The sequence below is a fragment of the Wyeomyia smithii genome, chromosome 2 (assembly GCF_029784165.1).
Source record: "Wyeomyia smithii strain HCP4-BCI-WySm-NY-G18 chromosome 2, ASM2978416v1, whole genome shotgun sequence".
In the NCBI taxonomy this organism is placed as follows: Eukaryota; Metazoa; Arthropoda; class Insecta; order Diptera; family Culicidae; genus Wyeomyia; species Wyeomyia smithii.
In genome coordinates this window covers 140,570,691-140,583,934 of record NC_073695.1, presented here as the reverse complement: position 1 = coordinate 140,583,934, position 13,244 = coordinate 140,570,691, and the positions used below count along the sequence as shown (strand labels likewise).

General features: G+C 38.5%; 1 protein-coding gene across 1 annotated transcript in view; it reads right to left on the bottom strand.

Moving 5' to 3' along the window:
- The window catches only part of LOC129720825 (muscle calcium channel subunit alpha-1), a 1,271,065-nt gene that overhangs the window by 20,063 nt on the left and 1,237,758 nt on the right, over positions 1-13,244 (bottom strand). The gene's annotated exons all lie outside the window — the stretch shown is intronic.

The window sequence follows — 13,244 nt, the reverse complement described above, 5'->3', positions numbered from 1 at the left end:
AGGGTCTATTTGATGCATAGGTAGCTATTGAATTTCATTGTAATCAAACTTTTAGTTTTGGTGCTGCGTCAGAATGTGAAAATCGGTCTTATATTTCAGAAGCTATGAACAGTGAGTGGTTTGAAAGTTATAGAAAGAAATGTAACCCGCAGACTGTTTAAAACTATAGCTACGATCAAAATATTTTGTTTTTAAAATTGTACTATTTCAATGTTTGCGGCCTTGCTCAAGATTGAAGTTGAAATAAAAAGTCATTTCTATCATTTCACTTTTTGCCTTTCTCCTATTGCCTTTCTCCTAGAAAGGTATAGCAATCACTGCAAAAACTAGATGTATAAAAGTGCTCAAAAGGGCCGAATGTCGTATTCAGTTCGACGAGCTGAGCATTTTCTGTATGTGTGTGTAACGCTCTCCCAAACTCACTCGATTTTCTCAGAGATGGCTGAGCCGATTTCAATGAAATTAATTGCAATTGAAAGGTATAAAGGTTCCCTATAAGACCCTATTGAATTTCATTGTGATCTGATTTTTAGTTTAGAGATAATGTATCGAAATGTAAAAATCACGAAACATCAATATCTTAGAAACTACTCAACCGATTTGAACAAAATTGGTTCAAAGAAAGGGGTTCCTAAAAAAACCCTTAACTTTTGAATTTTATGAAGATTGAACTTGTGGCTCAGAAGTTATGGAAAGAAACGTGTTCTGGAGACTGTTTGATTTCACTCATGTTTCTCAGAGAAGGCTGGACCGATTTTCCTAAAATCAGTGTCATATTGAAGGTCATGTTGCCCCATTAAACTCTGTTGATTTTTTTTGCAAACGGATTATTACTTTGTCTGCTATGTTTAAAAATATGAAATCCAGCTATGAAAAGAAACATATTCCGAAGACTACTTGGACTCACTCATTTTTCTCAGAGATGGTTGAACCGATTTCCACAAAATTAGTGTCAAATGAAAGGTCTAGCTGCCTCATAACACTCTATTGAATTTTGCTGTAATCGGGCTGTAACTTCGTCTGTAATGTATCGAAATGTGAAAATCACGAAACTTCATTGCCTTAGAAACTACACAACCGATTTGAACAATATTGATATCAGATGAGCGGGCTTGTTAAGGGTTAGCTGATGAATTATGATTGAACACGTGGTTTCAAAGTTTGGCTGCCCTATACGTTCCCTTTTCATTTGATTATAATCAAACTTAAGCAACCGTTATGTATCAAATTGTTAAAACAACGAGAGTCTATTATCTCAAGTATTACATGACTTATTTGAACATAACTAGTGTCATACAAACGAATCATCTCTAAAACTTACAAATAACAAACTTCATAACAATTTGATATGCTGTTCGAAAGTTTTGGAAAGGAAAGAAATTCAAAGACTATTCAACACATAACACATAATTGCTCTGATCAGTATATATGGCCTCAACATGATTTAAATGCGGTATCGTACTATTTGAACGTTCCCGGTATCGCTCGTGATTAAATTGAAATTGTTTTAAATTAAGAGTCATTTCTTTTATTTCGCTATTTCTTAAGCACTAACATTACGTCAAATTTCATATTTTATACTTCAATTACAACATTAATATTTTAGAACCCAATGAGTGAATAATCCTTTATAGGATTTAAGCATTCATGTAAATCTATTTTTACAAATAATAAGTTGGAATGAGAAAGGCTGAGTCTGACCGCTAGGTGGATTAATTTGGGTTTTTATTTTAATTTCATCATTATCCAAAATAATTGTATTCCAATGATACTTAAAGATTCAGGTGGTCGTTTTAAATTCTAAAGCGCTTGGTAGTTTGCATTCTAAATGCATCGGTCTTCGAATTATTTTGAATTGAAATTCGAAAATTTTCTAATAGTTAGGAAAATACACATTTTCCTTAATTTGTCCGTGGTTGTCTAGCCAAAACTTTAAGTTCATTGAAATGTATAATCGATATTATGCAATTCATTCTTTGACAACAAGGCGATTGGGCGAACGGTTCTCAAGAAATGAGTTGAAGTGTTTTAAATAGTACCTTCATATTTCAATTAAATATGGGTCATTCCATTCGTTGTTTTGCTTTCGTCTCGATCAGACGCAAATTGTTCATCTCCGTTTGAGTTCGCAAAATAACAATACACGAGTTATCGTACGGGTGTTTTTTTGTCGATTAGTTCTTGTGCTGCGCGATAACAATAGCCGGTAGTTTATCGGCAGAAACATCTTCTGCACACTGAAAGGGGCAGGCTACCCCGCCAGTGATCCGATACGCAGCTGATATATCAGCAAGAATAATTCTCCCGCACCGCTGTTACCCCGCTAGCAGCACGGACCACCATACGATCGAGCGAGTGGAAGTCAACTACAAGTGGCATCTACAAGGTCGCGTGTAGGATACGGCCACTGTGTCACAACACGAAGCTGGATCGTGATTGTTTGTTCTGCGGAGACGCTCGATTAATCCTACTATCAGCCGTGAGGTCGTGACTTAGACGTTCGGTGAAGTATTCACTTTAGAATTTTTATCATTATTATTAATAGTATTATTATTATTGTTATTATTATAATTATTATTACTATTATTATTATTAGTATTATTATTATTATTATTATTATTATTATTATTATTATTATCATTATTATTATTATTATTATTATTATTATTATTATTATTATTATTATTATTATTATTATTATTATTACTATTGTTATTAGTATTAGTATTACTGCCTTTTTTTTTATTTTGATCCATTGTAGTTTGAGAAATTGTTTTTAAAATTTAATAGCAACTACTTGACCCCCCCCCCTCCACATTCGAATATTTATCGTTTGTGTGCGGTAGAGCGTAACGCTCCCGCAAAATGGACGACATGCAGGTGCAACTATTCCTGGATGTGGAAACAACTGGGGAAGAGATTGAGATCTCCCCCATCAATTCCCCTCTACCTTCCCCGCTACCTAGCCCCGTACCAAGGGTACCGGCAACACGGGTGAAAGCTTACCCAGATGCTTCGAAAGGTCCGTTCGTAGTTTACTTCAGGCCCATAAAGAAGCCTCTAAATATAATTCAAATCGGCAAGGACCTGGCAAAACAGTTTTCGGACGTAACCGAAATTACAAAGGTTAGACCGAACAAACTGCGAGTTGTTGTGAGTAGCTTGAAGCAAGCAAACGCAATTGCTAGCTACGAGCTCTTCACGAGAGAGTACCGCGTGTACATCCCTGCCAAGGACGTGGAGATCGACGGTGTGGTTACCGAAGGAAGCCTCACGGTCGATGACATTTTGCGTCACGGGGTTGGCTGCTTCAAGAACCCCCTGATTCAAGATGTAAAGATACTGGATGTCAAGCAATTGCATTCAGTATCCATCGAAGAAGGGAAGAAGAAATTCTTCCCTTCGGATTCCTTCAGTGTAACATTCGCCGGATCCGCACTGCCGAACTACATCTCTTTGGACAGGGTTCGTCTGCCTGTACGCCTGTTCGTACCGCGGGTCATGCATTGCCAAAACTGCAAGCAGTTAGGTCATACAGCCACCTACTGCTGCAACAAGGCACGCTGCAGCAAGTGCGGAGGCAATCATGCTGAGACCGCTTGCAGTGAGGATACTGAAAAGTGTCTTTACTGCGAGGGAACTCGGCATGACCTTTCGGCGTGTCCCGCGTACAAACAGCGCGAGGAAAAAATAAAGCGTTCCCTCAAGTAACGATCAAAGCGTTCTTTTGCAGAAATGCTGAAGTGTGCTGAGCCACCCTCGACAGGAAACATCTTTTCCTTTTTGCCAACCGATGAGGGTACATCTGACGATCCCGTCGAAGGGTGTTCTTATGCTTTGCCAGAAGGATCTAGGAAGAGGAGAATGATCAACTCTCCTAATCTTTCTCGCAAAGGTCGCAAGATAACCCCTAGCGGAATGACCAATAAGCCAACACAAAAAGGAAGCGGTGAAGAAAAACCGAAGCAAGTACCTCCCGGTTTTAATTTTAAATCAAACCAGGAGTACCCACCGCTTCCTGGGGCACCAAAAACCCCTCGTGCACCCATTTCTCGATCAGAAGATAAAAAAAAACAGGGTTCATAAAATTTTCTGATATTGTGGACTGGATATTTAAAACATTCAACATACCAGATCCCCTACAAAATATTCTTCTTGCCCTTCTTCCTACAGTGAAAACCTTTTTGATGCAACTAGCAGCAACTTGGCCCCTCATTTCAGCTATCATATCTTTCGATGACTAATACGGCGAAAGAGGTTAGGAATTTTTTCACTGTATTACAGTGGAATTGCAGAAGTATCATCCCCAAATTCGATCTATTTTCTCATTTAATAAATACATACAATTGTGACGCATTTGCGCTCTGTGAAACCTTTCTCAATTCAAACGATCAACTCAATTTCCACGATTTTAACATCATTCGTCGAGATCGAGACTCACACGGTGGAGGGGTACTTTTAGGGATTAAAAAGTGCTATTCCTTCTTCCGATTCGACCTCCCCTCGATCTCGAATATTGAAGTCGTTGCCATTCAAACGAATATGAATGGAAAAGACCTATGCCTTGTTTCGTTATATATGCCTCCATCCGCGCGGATTGAACAGAGGCATCTCACTGATATAGCAGAGTTGCTTCCCGCGCCTTTTTTGATATTGGGAGATTTTAATTCTCACTGTTCGCTATGGGGGTCGCTGTACGACGACAACCGATCTTCTTTAATCTGTAACTTGATCGACGACTTCAATATGACAGTTTTGAATACTGGGGAAGCGACACGTGTACCTAATCCTCCAGCACGTGAAAGCGTGCTTGACCTATCCCTTTGCTCGACATCACTAGCGTTAGATTGCCGGTGGAAAGTAATCAACGATCCCCACGGTACTGATCATCTTCCAATCGTTATATCAATTGCTAATGGTTCAACTCCCCCGAACCCAATCAATATTTTCTACGACCTTACACGTAATATTGATTGGAAGTGTTATGAGTCTATTATAGCGCAATCTATTGAGACTCACGAGGAACTTCCTCCGGAGGAAGAATACGCGTTCTTAGCTGGCTTGATAATCGACGCCGCGACTCAAGCTCAGACGAAACCGATACCCGGGGTAACGATTAGACAGCGCCCTCCCAACAAATGGTGGGACAAAGAGTGCTCTGAGCTGTACGCGCGAAGGTCCGCGGCGTATAAGGACTACCGGGAGAACGGCACTGTCAACCTGCTTCGAAAGTACGAGGCACTGGGCAGGCAGATGAAGAGCTCAGTAAAGGCGAAAAAACGCGGGTACTGGTGGCGGTTCGTAAACGCGTTGTCGAGGGAAACAGCGATGAGCACTCTTTGGGATACCACCAGGCGCATGCGGAACCGTGACGTTTCGAATGAAAGCGAGGAGTATTCAGATCGCTGGATACTCGATTTTGCCAAAAAGGTCTGTCCAGACTCTGTACCGGAACAGAAAACCTTTCGCGACGCGTTATTAGTAACTACGGAAGAGCCTCCATTTTCGATGTTGGAATTTTCAATGGCTCTCCTGTCGTGCAACAATAAGGCTCCAGGGTTAGATAGAATAAAATTCAACCTGTTGAAGAATCTACTTGACTCTGTCTCTGTAGAAGTTTTAAGCGCGAAACTTCATTCGCAGGGACTTTCACCAAATTTGAATAACTTTTTGCTCAATTTGTTGTCAGAAAAGCATATGTATTTCTCACATGGCGATTCGACAACTTCCCGAATTAGTTACATGGGCCTTCCCCAGGGCTCATGTTTAAGTCCTCTCTTATATAATTTTTACGTCAATGACATCGATGAATGTCTTGCAAATTCATGCACGCTAGGGCAACTTGCGATCTGCAAGGACCATTGCAAGATACCTTAGACAATTTGTCTGAATGGGCTCTTAAGCTGGGTATTGAATTCTCTCCGGAGAAAACTGAGTTGGTCGTTTTTTCTAGGAAGCATAACCCAGCTCAGCTGCAGCTCCTACTAACGGGTAAAACGATCTCTCAGGTTTTAGTCGCTAAATATCTCGGGGTCTGGTCCGACTCCAAATGCACCTGGGCTTGTCATATTAGGTATCTGACACAAAAATGCCAACAGAGGATTAATTTTCTTCGTACGATTACCAGAACTTGGTGGGGTGCTCACCCAGGAGACCTTCTAAGGTTATACCAAACAACAATACTGTCAGTTCTTGAGTACGGCTGTTTCTGCTTTCGCTCCGCCGCAAACACGCACATTATAAAATTAGAGAGAATACAATATCGTTGTTTGCGTATTGCCTTGGGTTGCATGCAGTCAACCCATACGATGAGTCTTGAAGTGTTAGCGGTTATTCTTCCGTTGAAACATCGTTTTTGGAATCTCTCTTACCGGTTGCTAATTCGATGCACAGTTATGAACCCATTAGTAATTAAAAATTTCGAGAGGTTGGTCGACCTTCAATCTCAATCCAGATTTATGACTTTATATTTTGACTATATGGCTCAAGATATTATTCCTTCTTCATACGATTCCTCCAATGTCGCACTTTTAGCTACTTCTAATAATGCTATATTCTTCGACACCACCATGAAACAAGACATTTCTGGTATCCCGGATCAATTGCTACCCCAAGAGATCCCTAAGATTTTTTCCAATAAGTTTAAACATGTTAGTTATGATAAAAGGTTTTTCACTGACGGATCTAATCTAGATGAGTCCACTGGCTTCGGTGTTTTCCACAAAAATTTTACCGCCTCTTACAAACTCGATGCTCCTGCTTCCGTGTACGTCGCAGAACTTGCTGCTATTCAGTACTCTCTTGGAATCATCGAAACCCTACCCATAGACCACTACTTCATCTTCACAGATAGTCTCAGTGCCATTGAGGCTCTTTGATCAATGAAGCCTGTGGAGCACACCCCGTATTTCCTGGGGAAAATACGGCGGTTTTTAAGTGCTTTAACAGATAAAAATTACCGGGTTACCTTAGCGTGGGTCCCTTCTCATTGCTCGATTCCGGGTAACGAAATGGCTGACACTTTAGCTAAGGTGGGTGCTATTGACGGCGATATTTATGAAAGACCAATTGCTTATGATGAATTTTATAGCATTTTGCGTCAGAGAACACTCAACAGTTGGCAATCATCATGGAACTCAGATGAACTGGGACGGTGGCTATATTCCATTTTTCCTAAGGTATCGACGAAAGCATGGTTCAAGGGGTTGGATGTAGGTCGGGACTTCATTCGCGTGATGTCCAGACTTATGTCCAATCACTATACGTTAAACACGCATCTCTTTCGTATAGGGCTTGTAGACAGTAATCACTGCGTTTGTGGCGATGGCTACCATGACATCGAGCATGTTGTTTGGTCGTGTACCGAATACTGTGGTGTTAGGTCTGAGCTTATAGATTCCCTTCGGGCCCGAGGAAAACAACCGAACGTACCCGTTAGAGACATTCTGGGAAGCGGTGATCTCCAGTACATGATACAGCTATACGTGTTCATAAAACACGCTGGTATTAAAATATGAAACTCTTCTATCTATTTGTTAATTTACCATTCCCGCTACACGCTGAAAGAAGATGATACACTAAGCTGGAGACACTCAAACGAAGACTCGGCATCTTTATGTTCACGCAGACACCTCAGTCCAAACTGCTCAAATAGAACATCACTGCTTAGCCATGTACAAATAATTAAATCGTATAACTCAATATAGTTAAAATCAAAACTGTAACTCCCCTCCTCTCACCTTAAATCCCCACTAGCTCGTAGTCGGCCGCGAGAATAAAGAAAAGGCCTCCCTCTTTTCCCTGCTAATTTAGAATTTAAAAAAAAAGTACTTGGCTCAGTTAAACATAAATTGTATCGTGCCGTGTCAAATAAACTATTTAAAAACTAAAATGGGTCATTCCATACGAAGTGTACATGCCACTTGGACACAACCATCACGGATTTGGTTCAAAGCTGGGAGAATTATTCATCTAGGTTCACTATGAAAAAATTCCAATTTTGGTGTCGATTGGAATACCTCCCGCTCTGTGGGACCCCCTCTTTGTGACAAAGTCGGGCAATTTTTGTTCGAAATTCCGTTTTTCTTTTTCTTACAATTCATAGATGTAGGACGTCCGCAAAATACTGATAGATGATTTTCAAAGAAAATAAACCAAGGAATTCAAAAAATATATAATTTTTGACCGGAAGTGTTGCCAGATAGATTATTTTTGTATTTGAAAACTAAATTTACATTTTTTGGCAAATGCAGCCATTTTCATTTTAATTTTGATAATTTCATCGTGTTCCTTGGAAAATTTCACGTAGAAACAGCTATCATCCCGAGGAAATATGAGCCAATCTCGAGATATAACATTTTTACGGAAATAGTTGCAATTTTCGTAATTAATTTATTTTATAGTTTATAGCCGTAAGACACCCGAAAAATATTTTGCGGACGTCCTACATCTATGAATTGTAAGAAAAAGAAAAACGGAATTTTGAACAAAAATTGCCTGACTTTGTCACAAAGAGGGTGGTCCCACAGAGCGGGGGGTATTCCAATCGACACCAAAATTGGGATTTTTTCATAGTGAACCTAGATGAATAATTCCCCCAGCTTTGAGCCAAATCCGTGATGGTCGTGTCCAAGTTTATTCTTTTCCGTGGTCACTTCGTATGGAATGACCCATATTCATTTTCAGGTTTGGTTATCTTCAGCAGATATTTTTTATGACATGGATACTTCACACAACTAACTTTAATGTATGTTTTATTTACGTCACGAATGATTGATGCCTCTCACTTGAAAACAGTTTCGCTTGTATCTTGTTTTTTGAATCGGAACAAAAGATTGTTACTTTGGCGTAGTGGTTATTATTTTTAATTATGTGAAAATATTGCTCACTTTTTGCCTTTCTCCTAGAAAGGTATAGCAATCACTTGCAAAACCGAAAGTTTAAAAGCGCTTCAAAAGGCCGAATGGCATATATCACTCAACTCAGCTCGACGAGCTGAGCATTTTCTGTATGTATGTGTGTGTATGTATGTGTGTGTGTGTGTGTGTGTGTGTGTGTGTGTGTGTGTGTGTGTGTGTGTGTGTGTGCAGATTTTCATTCTAATTCACGTTTCTCAGAGATGGCTGGGCTGATTTTCATTAAATTAATTGCAGATGAAAGGTCTCGTTGTCCCATGAGACCCCATTAAATTTCATTGTAAACGGATTTTTAGTTAGGAGGTTATGCATCAAAATGAAAAAATCATGAAACATCATTATCTCGAAAACTACATAACCGATTTAAACAAAATTGATTTCCAATGAACTTTCGAATTTCATAAAGATTGAACTTGTGGTTCAAAAGTAATGACAAGAAACTTGTTTCGAAGACCACTTAATCTCACTCATGTTTCTCAGAGATGGCCGAGCCGATTTTCATAAAATCAGTGTCAAATAGAAGGTCTAGTTGCCTCATGAGACCCTATTGATTTGTTTTGCAATCAGACTATTACTTTGCCTGTTATGTTTAAAAATGTGAAATCCAGCTATGAAAAGGAACATATTCTGAAGACTACTTGAACTCACTCGCTTTTCTCAGAGATGGCTGACCCGATTTCCACAAAATTAGTGTCAACTAATAAGTCTAGCTGCCTCGTAACACCCTATTGAATTTTACTGTAATCGAACTGTAACTTCGTCTGTAAAGTACCAAATTGTGAAAATCACGAAACTTCACTATCTCAGAAACTACACAACCGATTTGAACAATATTATTATCCGATGAGCGGGCTAGTTAAGAGTTAACTGATGAATTATGATTGAACACGTGGTTTCATAGTGTGGCTGCCCTATACGTTTCCATTTCATTTGATTATAATTGAACTTAAGCCACCGTTATGTATTAAATTGTTGATAAAACAACGAAAGTCTAATATTTTAAAGATTACATGACTCATTTGACCATAACTAGTGTCATACGAACGAGTCATCTCTCAAACTTACAAATAACAAACTTCATTACAATTTGATATGTGGCTCAAAAGTTATGGAAAGAAAAGAAATTCAAAGGCTTTAAAACTATACCTGCTTTGATTTATATATGTGTCCTCAACATAATTTAAATGTGGTGGTGTCTGAAGTCGATTTGTGGCTCCAGTGTATCATTACGATTCCGAAATTACCAATATTGAGTGGTATTTGGTCGTTTGCTGCTGTTTTTCCATGACCGGAAGTCGCCATCTTAGAATTCAAAATGGTATCTGTGGTAGAATTTAGCTCCTGTGTATCTTTCTATATACGAATATTATTATATTGGGTGGAAATCGTCCATTTTTGGCTGTTTTCCAGAAACCGGAAGTTGCCATCGTACAATCCAAAATGTTGCCCGAACATATTTGTTACCACTAAAAACATTCACCTGCCAAATAAGGTTGATTAGTTCGCGAGATGTGCAGAAGTTTGTGCAGAAACATGTCTTCTGGAAGAAAGAGGCAGGGGCGTCGAACCAGTTTGGACATATTTATTACCCTTTAAAACATCCACATGCCAAATTCGGTTTCATTTGCTTGGTTTGTTCTTGAGTTGTGCAGAAATGTATGTTTCATTTGTATTGGACCCCTCCTTTCCAGAAGAGGGAGGGGTCTCAAACTATCATAGGAACCTTTATCGAGACCAAAAACCCCTACATACAAATTTTCACGTCGATCGGTTCGGTAGTTTTCGAGCCTATATGGATCAAACAGACAGACAGACCGGACTACATTTTTATATGTATAGATTACAACATCAATATTTTAGAACCTAAAGAGTGAATATACATTTATTAAATCGAAGCGTTCACGTAAATCTATTTTTACAAATGGTCGGCGTGCGACCAGACCGAGCCAAGCGCCAAACACATTGTTTTGAGTAATTAGCATTTGTAGTTTGACCACCCATAAATCAATCGTGTTTAAACTTATCATTAATTCAATGCTAACACGTAATAAATAGGGCTTAATAAATGTCCTGTTATCATAAATACAAGAAAAACAGTAATAGTTGTTAAAATATTTGGTTTTTATTTTTGACACTTATGCACTTGTTCGACCAGTTCACTCTGGTCGAACAAAAATTTTAAAAAATGGGCTTCAGTTCGGTCTGGTCAAACGTATTTACTACAACATATCAACTTGACTATTAAACAAGCTAATTTTTCTCACTAGTCAAACGTAATACATAGATATCAACGCTGTTTATCTCAAAGTCCAATTTGTTTCAAAAATTATACAGCTGATAGACAAGCAAAGCTTTATGTCTGTTGCTCTATTTCCTGGTGCCAAAGCTCACCAAGTGCTAAGTGTTAAGATAGTATCAATATGAAATGCTCTGATATTTTAAAGCGGGTATCGTCTAATTTTATTGATTTAACGTATGTTATCCCAGTCCCAGGGTTTGTTACAAGAAAAAAATAATTTTAATTCGAAAAATATCAAATTAAAATAAAATGCACTTGGTTCGGTCTGGCTCAACAAGATCTTGAAAAAAAGTGATGTGCCCATTGAAACGAAATTCGGCTCTACGAAAACCACCTGGCTGTTTTTTTATCTAATTCTGATGACAGTCGTATTAATGAGCTGTTCAAAGCGGAGAAATCAGTAACTGGTTAAAATAAATCGCAAAGTTTGCTTTTAAATTACATACAATCACTTTCTGTAGATGCCATGTCTGTGTTTACGGCTCACTCTGGTCGAACGTAATTTCGTTTTTTTTACAAAGTGCTACAGAGATTTTTTCTTATAAAACGCCTATGAACTGTTCAAATGATTTCATTCTTTAATGGAACATAGATTATCAGTTTGCACATCCACTGGTGCTAATAACTCAATTTTAAAGAAAATGGCGCTTGGCTCGGTCTGGTCGCACGCCGACCAAATAAAAGTTCGAATGAGAAAGGCTGGGTCTGACCGCTAGGTGGATTAATTTAGGTTTTTACTTATTCTTCATATTCTACTTACGATTCCCCAAAAATAACATTTCTGATAAATTATCATTACTTTTCTGGTTGGCCCAATCAAACTATTCTTTCGCGTTTATAATGAGATATTCATACGATCTTTAAATTATCGAAGGAATAAGCTTGAATATGTTATAATTTCGTAGAGAAAAGTCCTGGAGATGTGTGGTATTCAACAAAAACGTGTGTTTGTATGCTCAAATGCTACTTTAGAACAACGTTTTCTTGTAAAATGTATTTAACAAAAGTGAAGCACAAAATCTAACATTAAAGTAACCTTTAAATAAAGTACTCGGTAACTCTCTACCTAATAAAGATAGGAATTGAGCGGGGGCCTAGTGTGGTTGGTAACGTCTCCGCCAATCACGCTCGACGCCTGGGTTCGAATCCCACCGCCGACATAGGTGTCGATGGTTGTGAGGTGGCGTGATCCACTCACAACCAACCCAACTGGTCTAGATTCAATCCTGGCATCGGGAGATTTTCTGAGGCGAAAAATCTCTAGGATCACGCCTTCCATCGCATGAGGAAGTAAAGCCGTTGGCGCCGGTCCGTTAATGAACGGGTCGTGAGTTAGGGTCCTGGGTGTGGAGTCGCCTCCCTGGGCGTCGGTGATTGGCCACAACAGTGACGGAAAAAAAAGATAGGAATTTTATTTGTTCTGCAAAGTTTCATATTTTTGCACGTTCTAAAACTTTGCCAAATAAACCATTCCTCTATCTCTTAACACAAAAAGTTAGTATTTTCAATATGTAAAAAATTACTACGATAATATGGGTGGATTGGGACAGATGGAACCAATAAGCTTTTATAGTACTTCAGCTTAACTTATAGAAAAGGTATTGACATCATGATCATGAAGAAAAAAAACCACTTGTCCCTTTTTAACCCATACGTTCTTGAAGTTATCGAAAAAATAAGCTAAAATATGAAATAACTTTGTAAGGAAAAGTCCTGTAGATGTATGGTCTTTGGCAAAAATGTGTTTTTTGTGTGCCCCAACAATTCCTCCGAACATTCAAAATGCAACTAGCAAAAGTTAAGTACAAAAACCTAAATTTTAAGTAAGTTCCATATTTATAACTTTGTACCAAATGAAGATAGGATTTTCATTTTTTCAATAGAGTTTTCTATTTTAGAATTTACTACCATTTTCCTGAATTAACCATTCCTCTATCACGCAATATTTATTTATTTATTTAATATTTATTTATTTATGTCGTCAAGCAAATGTAGACTTACAATGTTTTACAATGTTTTTCGTACGTGCT